The sequence below is a fragment of the Triticum aestivum genome, chromosome 4B (assembly GCF_018294505.1).
Source record: "Triticum aestivum cultivar Chinese Spring chromosome 4B, IWGSC CS RefSeq v2.1, whole genome shotgun sequence".
NCBI classification, from domain to species: Eukaryota; Viridiplantae; Streptophyta; class Magnoliopsida; order Poales; family Poaceae; genus Triticum; species Triticum aestivum.
Window position 1 is genome coordinate 52,932,966 of NC_057804.1, and position 8,265 is coordinate 52,941,230.

Sequence of the window (8,265 nt, forward strand, 5' to 3'; positions counted from 1 at the left end):
AGTGGAGCAGATCCCAGCCCTTGCCGGTGGGAGGGCTCCGTTTTTACATCTTTCTTCAACTTTTGTTAGGGTTTGTGTCCTGCTAAGGAAGGCGAGACGACGACAGCTCCCTAGAAGATGGAATAAGGTTCTCCCTGCCTAGCCCCCGATCCGGTGGTGCGTCTAGCATCGTCAGTGGGTGTGTAGAGATGTGTCGACTGTGGATCTGTCTTTGGTGGATTTGCTAGGATCTGGTCGTCATTCGTCTACGTTCAAGTGTCTTCAGATTGGATCCTTTTGATCTATGCTACTCTTCATCGATGGCAGTTGCTATTTTGTTGCTTTGGTCCTATGGAGCCTTAGCACGAAGATTTTCCGACTATCTACTACAACAAATTTTGCCTGGCTCCAGTGAGGGAGGGCACACCTTCGGTTCGCTTCAGTGTTTTCGTCGCTAGGTGATATACGGATCTGGATGTAATTTTTATTATTTATAGTGTTCGTTGTACTACCATGATTGAAGATGAATAGATCGAAAGTTTTCTCGCAAAAAAATCATACATATAACTAGAGGAGTTTAACATACATGGCATCAAACAACCAAAAGAGACGGTTAGTTCATCGCCAAACGGCAAAAGAGACGGCTGGTTCGTCACCGGATTCTACTACTAGATATATTACAAATTTAATGACGAAAGAGGACAGGATTCATCGGTTTGCTTTGCCCTTTCCCTTGTCATCTCCACGTCAGCGATAGTGCATGGCAAAGACCATGTAGGGGTCGTTGAAGTTGGTGTTGTAGTTGTTGGAGCAGGACGAGAAGAAGGGGATCCCAACAAGACATCTACCGGCATTGGCTTGCTACGAAGCGAGGCAGAGTGCTTTTGCAACGACCACCGTTTTCTTAACCATTGCCCACTCAAATGCCTCAAAGTCTTCCCCGGAGTGGGAAAGGCTCGATGCCTTCACGTTCTTACAACGGTGTCGACGGGCTTCTGTCTCCGCAGAGGTCGGCGACCGGCGCAGGACCTCGGGGAAGACCTGGTCGTCATCGAAGTCAGGCGGCAGGCGGTTGATTGGAGTGTCAACGCACCAGCTAGATCGGGCTTCACATTGAGCCTTCTGCCTGCCATGCGAGCCGCCAACTGATGGTATCCTGATACATCCCAAATGTATCTACTTTTCCAGACATTTTTGCTCTTGTTTTAGACGTTATTTTGCATGATTTGAATGGAACGACTGACGTTGTTTTTAGCAGAATTGTCATGGTGTTATTTTTACATAGAATCAAAGTTCTCGGATTCAACTGAAAATTTACGGAGAATATTTCCAAAATATATGAAAAATATTGGCGAAGAGAACTGATACGTCTCCAACGTATCTATAATTTTTTATTGTTCCATGCTGTTATATTACCTTTTTAGATGTCTTATATGCATTAATATGCTATTTTATATTATTTTTGGGACTAGCCTATTAACCTAGAGCCGAGTGCCAGTTTCTGTTTTTTTGCCTGTTTTTAAGTTTTGCGGGAAAGGAATACCAAACGGAGTCCAAATGGAATAAAACTTTCGCGATGATCTTTCTTGGACCAGAAGCAAACCAGGAGACTTGGAGATGAAGTCGAAGGAGCCACGAGGCGGTCACAAGGGTGAAGGGCACGCCCAGGGGTGTAGAGCACGCCCCCTGTCTTGTGGGCCACTCGTGGGTCTCCTGACCTAATTCTTTCGCCCATACATACTCTTATACCCCAAAACCATCAGGGGGAGCCACGACAACACTTTTCCACCGCCGCAACCTTCTGTACCCATGAGATCCCATCTAGGGACCTTTTCCGGTGTCCTGTTGGAGGGAGATTCGATCATGGAGGGCTTCTACATCAACACAATTGCCCTTCCAATGAAGCATGCGTAGTTTACCACAGACTACGGGTCCATAGCTAGTAGCTAGATGGCTTCTTCTCTCTTTTCGATTCTCAATACCATGTTCTCCTTGATGTTCTTGGAGATCTATTCGATGTAATACTCTTTTGCGGCGTGTTTGCCGAGATCCGATGAATTGTGGATTTATGATCAGATTATCTATGAATATTATTTGAATCTTCTCTAAATTCTTTTATGCATGATTTGATATCTTTGCAAGTCTTCGAATTATCGGTTTAGTTTGGCCATCTAGATTGGTTTTTCTTGCAATGGGAGAAGTGCTTAGCTTTGGGTTCAATCTTGCGGTGTCCTTTCCTAGTGACAGTAGGGGCAGCAAGGCACGTATTGTATTGTTGCCATCGAGGATAAAAAGATGGGGTTTTCATTATATTGCTTGAGTTAATTCCTCTACATCATGTCATCTTACTTAATGCATTACTCCGTTCTTTATGAACTTAATACTCTGGATGCATGCTGGATAGCAGTCGATGTGTGGAGTAATAGTAGTAGATGCAAGCAGTAGTCGGTGTACTTGACACAGACGTGATGCCTATGTTCATGATCATTGCCTTAGATATCGTCATAATTATGCGCTCTTCTATCAATTGCTCGATAGTAATTTGTTCATCCACTATATTTTTTGCAATCTTGAGAGAAGCCACTAGTGATACCTATGGCCCCCGGGTCTCTTTTTCCATCATATAAGTTCTCTTCTCCATCATACAAGTTTTCAATCTACTATTTTGCAATCTTTTACTTTCCGATCTATAAACCAAAAATACCAAAAATATTTACTTTACCGTTTATCTATCTCTAGCAGATCTCACTTTTGCAAGTAACCGTGAAGGGATTGACAACCCCTTTATTGCGTTGGGTGCAAGTTTGTTTGATTGTTTGTGCAGGTATTCGGTGACTTGTGCATTGTCTCCTACTAGATTGATACCTTGGTTCTCAAACTGAGGGAAATACTTACTCTACTTTGCTGCATCACCCTTTCCTCTTCAAGAGAAAAACAAATGCAAGCTCAAGAGGTAGCAAGAACTACTGGAGGGGGGCACCCAGGAGCCACAAGCTCAGGGGGCACGCCCTGTGAGCTTGTGGCTCCCTCGAGCCTTCGTTTGCCCTAATTCCAATGCTATAAGTACCGTCCCACGGAGAAAAAAAATGGAGAGAAATTTTCATTGCGTTTTACAATAGGGAGCCACCACCACCTCCTGTTCTTCATCGGAAGGGCTGATCTGGAATCCGTTCAGGGCTCCGGAGAGGGGGATTCAACGTTGTCATCATCATCAACCATCCTCCATCAAAAATTCCATGATGCTCACTACCGGGAGTGAGTAATTCCTCCGTAGGCTTGCTAGACGGTGATGGAGTTGGATGATATTTGTCACATAATCGAGTCAATTTGTTAGGGATTGATTCCTAGTATCCACTATGTTCTGAGATTGATGTTGCTATGCTTAATGCTTGTCACTAGGGCCTGAGTGCCATGATTTCAGATCTGAACCCTCTATGTTTTTATGAATATATTTGAGTTCTTGATGCTATCTGCTAGTTATATGCACTTGTTATTGTTCTGACCCGCAGACCCAAAGTGAAAATAATTGGGATACTCTCGGGGATGACTGTAATTTGAGGAGTTCATGTATTCACCATATGTTAATGCTTTGTTCCAGATCTCTATTAAGGAGGCCTTATATCCCTTAGTTTCGTTATGGACCCTGCGGCCATGGGAGGGTAGGACAAAAGATGTCATGCAAGTTCTTATTATAAGCATGTATGACTATATACAGAATACATGCCTACGTTATATTGATGAATTGGAGCTAGTGTGTATCGCTCTAGGTTGTGACTGTTCTATGATGAATGCCATCCAACATGGAAATCCATCACTGATCCAATGCCTATGCTTTTCTCATATTGATCTTTGCTAATTTACTACGGCTACTGATGTTACAATCATCACAATCTAGTACTGCTATTGTTCATGTTACTGTTGCTACTATTACTACTACTATCAAAACTATCGAACTACCATGCTACTAAACACTTTGCTGCAGAGTGATAATTTTCCAGGTGTGGTTCAATTAACAACTCAACTGTTAAGGCTCATAAATACTCTTTGTCTCCCCTTTCGTCGAATCAACAAATGTGGGTGAAATACTACCCTCGAAGACTGTCGCAATCCCCTATACTTGTGGGTTATCACGACCTTTTTCTGGCACTATTCTGCGGAGCATAGCTCTATTTATTGAGTTCATTTGGGATTTTACACTATGAAAGAATCTGGAAGATACTAGAACCAAGATCATACCCTCTAAGACGAGGGGAGGTAAGGAACTGCCATCTAGCTCCGCACTTGATTCACCATCTATTTTAAGTAGTCTTGCGACACCACCACTTGTTATTCATTCTGATATGTCGCAAGTAATTGATGATACTACTTTGTTGGGGAATGTAACATGCAATTTCAAAACAATTCCTATGCTCACGCAAGATCTATCTAGGAGATGCATAGCAACGAGAGGGGTAGAGTGTGTCCACGTACCCTCGTAGACCAAAAGCAGAAGTGTTAGCAACGCGGTTGATGTAGTCGAACGTCTTCTCGATTCAACCGATCAAGTACCGAACATACGGTACCTCCGAGTTCAGCACATGTTCAGCTCGATGATGTCCCTCGAACTCTTGATCCAGCAGAGGGTCGAGGGAGAGTTTTGTCAGCACGACAGCGTGATGACGGTGATGGTGATATGATTCGCGCAGGGCTTCGCCTAAGCACTACGACGCTCTGACCGTAGGTGTAAACTATGGAGGGGGGCACCGCACATGGCTAAGAGAATAATTGATGTGCCTTTGGGGTGCCCCCCGCCCTCGTATATAAAGGAGGAGAGGAGGAGGCCAGCGACCAGGAGGGACGCGCCATGGGGGGAGTCCTACTAGGATTCCACTCCTTGTAGGATTCGGCCCCCCACCTTTTTCCTTTTTCATGGAGTAGCAAAGGGGGGAAGAGAGATGGAGTAGGAGAGGGAAAGGGGGGGGGGGCGCTGCCCCCACCCCTTGTCCAATTCGGACTGGCAAGGGGGGGCGTGCCACCTCCTATGGTCGGCCCTCTCTTCTCCACTAAGGCCCATGTTGGCCCATTACTTTCCCGGGGGGGGGGGGGGTTCCGGTAACCTCCCGGTACTCCGAAACTTCCTGAAACCATTTTGGTGTCCGAATATAACCTTCCAATATATCAATATTTACCTCTCGACCATTTCGAGACTCCTCGTCATGTCCGTGATCTCATCCGGGACTTCGAACAAAACTTTGGTCACCATAATACATAACTCATAATACAAATCATCATCGAATGTTAAGCGTGCGGACCCTACGGGTCCGAGAACTATGTAGAAATGATCGAGACACATCTACGATCAATAACCAATAGCGGAACCTGGATGCTCATATTGGTTCCTACATATTCTACGAAGATCTTTATTGGTGAAACCGCATAACAACATACATTGTTCCCTTTGTCATTGGTATGTTACTTGCCAGAGATTCGATCGTTGGTATCTTCATACCTAGTTCAATCTTGTTACCGACAAGTCTCTTTACTCGTTTTGTAATGCATCATCCCATAACTAACTCATTAGTCACATTGCTTGCAAGGCTTATAGTGATGAGCATTACCGAGAGGGCCCAAAGATACCTCTTAGATAACGGAGTGACAAATCCTAATCTCGATCTATGCCAACCCAACAAACACCTTCGGAGACACCTGTAGAGCATATTTATATTCACCCAATTAAGCTGTGACATTTGATAACACACAAGGTGTTCCTCCGGTATACGGGAGTTGCATAATCTCATAGTCAGAGGAACATGTATAAGTCATGAAGAAAGCAATAGCAATACAACTTAACGATCATTATGCTAAGCTAATGGATGGGTCTTTTCCATCACATCATTCTCTAATGATGTGATCCCATTCATCAAATGACAACACACGTCTATCAGGAAACATAACCATCTTTGATTAACGAGCTAGTTAAGTAGAGGCATACTAGGGACACTTTGTTTTGTCTATGTATTCACACATGTACTAAGTTTCTGGTTAATACAATTCTAGCATGAATAGTAAAAATTTATCATGATATAAGGAAATATAAAATAACAACTTTATTATTGCCTCTAGGGCATATTTTCTTCAGTCTTCCACTTGCACTAGAGTCAATAATCTAGTTCACATCTCCATGTGATTTAACACCAATAGTTCACATCTGTATGTGATTAACATCCCTAGTTCACATCGCCATGCAACCAACACCCAAAGGGTTTACTAGAGTCAATAATCTAGTTCACATCGCTATGTGATTAACACCCAAAGAGTACTAAGGTGTGATCATGTTTTGCTTGTGTCAGAAGTTTAGTCAACGGATCTGCCACATTCAGAGCCGTATATTTTGCAAGTTTTCTATGTCTACAATGCTCTCCATGGAGCTACTCTAGCTAATTGCTCCCGCTTTCAATATGTATCCAGATTGAGACCCAGAGTCATCCGGATCGGTGTAAAAGCTTGCATCGACGTAACTCTTTACGACGAACTAGTTATCACCTCCATAACCGAGAAATATTTCCTTAGTCCTCTTAGGTAACTAAGGATAACTTTGACCGCTGTCCAGTGATCCACTCCTGAATCACCATCGTACACCCTTGCCAAACTCATGATAAGGTACACAATAGGTCTAGTACACAACATAGCATACTTTATAGAACCTAAGGCTGAGGCATAGGGAATGACTTTCATTCTCTTTCTATTTTCTGTTGTGGTCGGGTTTTGAGACTTACTCAACTTTACATCTTGCAACACACGCAAGAACTCCTTCTTGGACTGTTACATTTTGAACTACTTCAAAATCTTGTCAAGGTTGTACTTGTTGAAAATCTTATCAAGCGTCTTGATCTATCTCTATAGATGTTGATGCCCAATATGTAAGCAGCTTCATCGAGGTCTTTCTTTGAAAAACTCCTTTCAAACACTCCTTTATGCTTTCCAGAAAATTTTACATCATTTCTGATCAACAATATGTCATTCACATATACTTATCAGAAAGGTTGTAGTGCTCCCACTCACTTTCTTGTAAATACATGCTTCACCGCAAGTCTGTATAAAACTATATGCTTTGATTAATTCATCAAAGTGTATATTCCAACTCCGAGATGCTTGCACCAGTCCATAGATGGATCACTAGAGCTTGCACATTTTGTTAGCACCTTTAGGATTGAAAAAACCTTATGGTTGTATCATATACAACTCTTCTTTAATAAATCCATTAAGGAATGCAGTTTTGATATCCATTTGCCAGATTCCATAAAATGCGACAATTGCTAACATGATTCGAACAGACTTAAGCATCGCTACGGTCGAGCAAGTCTCATCGTAGTCAACCCCATGAACTTGTCGAAAACCTTTTCGCGACAAGTCGAGGTTTGTAGACAGTAACATTACCATCAGCGTCAGTCTTCTTCTTGAAGATCCACTTATTCTCTATGCATTGCCGATCATCGGGCAAATCAACCAAAGTCCATACTTTGTTCTTTATACATGGATCCTATCTCAGATTTCACAACCTCAAGCCATTTATCAGAATCTGGGCTCCTCATAGCTTCTTCATAGTTCGTAGGTTCGTCATGGTCTAGTAACATGAATTCCAGAACAGGATTACTGTACCACTCTGGCGCGCATCGTGCTCTGGATGACCTACGAGGTTCTGTAGCAACTTCATCTAAAGTTTCATGATCATTATCATTAGCTTCCTCTCTATTTGGTGTAGGCATCACGGGAACGGATTTCTTGGATGATCTACTTTCCATATTGAGAGAAGGTACAATTACCTCATAAAGTTCTACTTTCCTCGCACTCACTTCTTTTGAGAGAAACTCCTTCTCTAGAAAAATTCCGTTCTTGGCAACAAAGATCTTGCCTTCGGATCTGTGGTAGAAGGTGTACCCAATTGTTTCTTTAGGGTATCCTATGAAGACGCACTTCTCCGATTTGGGTTCGAGCTTATCAGGCTGAAGCCTTTTGACATAAGCATTGCATCCCCAAACTTTAAGAAACGACAACGTAGGTTTATTGCCAAACCACAGTTCATACGGTGTCGTCTCCAAGGATTTTGATGGTGCCCTGTGTAATGCGAATGCAGCTGTCTCTAATGCATAACCCCAAAATGACAGGGGTAAATCGGTAAGAGACATCATATATCGCACCATATCTAATAAAGTGCGGTTACGACATTCGGACACACCATTATGTTGTGGTGTTCCAGGTGGCGTGAGCTGTGAAACTATCCCACATTGTTTTAAATGAAGGCCAAAC